This window comes from Halyomorpha halys, unplaced genomic scaffold, assembly GCF_000696795.3.
Source record: "Halyomorpha halys isolate HHAL.00 unplaced genomic scaffold, Hhal_1.1 Scaffold381.1, whole genome shotgun sequence".
NCBI lineage: Eukaryota > Metazoa > Arthropoda > Insecta > Hemiptera > Pentatomidae > Halyomorpha > Halyomorpha halys.
The window spans coordinates 578,873-580,390 of NW_027112092.1; positions in this window are offsets into that span (position 1 = coordinate 578,873).

A 1,518-nucleotide genomic window follows, 5' to 3' on the forward strand; every position below is an offset into this window, starting at 1 on the left:
TGTAGGACAGGAGGGTAGAGCATTAGGACGGAGAGTAGGTTCGATGCTGTACAACCAATCGTTCTCCACATACTTCCTTCCAGTGACGCCCCTTGAAACCCAATTCGACTAATTCAGTTTTCTGTCACAATACTTCCATCAACGTTTCGGTCTCTACCTTTCAGACGGTTACCTGTCGGTTCAGTGTAATTAACGTTTTATTGATCCGCTCGTTAATAAGCCCTTCAACCTTACTCGTCCATCTTTTACGCCGCAATGTTATAATCTGAATTTACTAGGTGGAGTTTAATGAGTAACATCCCGTAATCTCCATTGAAGAATGGTGTCTAAACAGGACAAATAAAATAAATCCTGACAAATCCCACCAGATCACCTTTACCCTCCGTCGTTAACCTCTACCCTCCTGTCCTACAGTATCCTTTCTAAATACTCCTCTAACGCCTGTTGAAAGACTCCATCTTGACAAGAGACTTACTTGGAATCCACACACAAGACTGAGACGACAAGAAACTGCTCGTAGATTTCGATTGCTACAAAACCTACTTGACAAACAACTTCCCATTCACTACAATAAATTAGTATACACTACGATAATCTGACCAATTTGGAAAAATGTAATTTAGCTCTGGGTCTCTACCAAACCACCGAATTCCCCCTACATCCAATCCTTACAATCCAAAATCCTTGATGCTCCTTATTACGTTAAAAATAAACTCATTCACAATGACCTTAACATCCTATTCGTTGCAGATCTGGCCCAAAACAGATATGCGTATTTTCATTCTAAATTCCTTACCCATCCTAACCCATTAGTTCTTAATCTCTCATCCATAACAATCCTCCAAGGCGTCTGAAAAGAAGATGGCTACGGGACCTTCTAATTTAAATTAATGCTTGAAGTACCACCAATGGGTGGTTCCTTCCCAAGATTTTCAAGTGTAAATGAAACATTCATCCAATTTACTTATTGTATTTATTATTTTGTTCAGATGTAAATTACATTAAATAAATAAAAAATGTTATAATTATAGGAATGTGAGTAACGTAATTTAAATTCTATGTTATATGTTAAATAGAGAGGAGGTACTCCCTGATAATAATAAATAACAGCTTTCTTTCACCTCACTTTTTCCTGGTTTCCCTCTCATCTTTTTTTTTTTTTTTTTTTTACAACATTTAACAGGTTAAACAAAAGATTATGAATTCACCTAATATGATATTTATTCTATTTTTTGTGCCGATATGGAAAATAATTAGCCATATCTGAAACTAATAGGAAAAGTTGCCATGGATACGACCCTTATTCATGAATGAACCATTGATAAATAAATATCAAAGGAATATGGTCCGGGTGCGGTCAAGAAAAACTCAAATAGTAGAAATATACTAATTTAATGAGCCAACGTTTCGACACACGTTGCAGGGCTTCTTCAGGGCTAAAAAAGATACAAACACATAGTTACAAAAGGAAAACAAAAACCTAAGTGCAAAATAACAGGGGTATAAAATGTAAAAAAG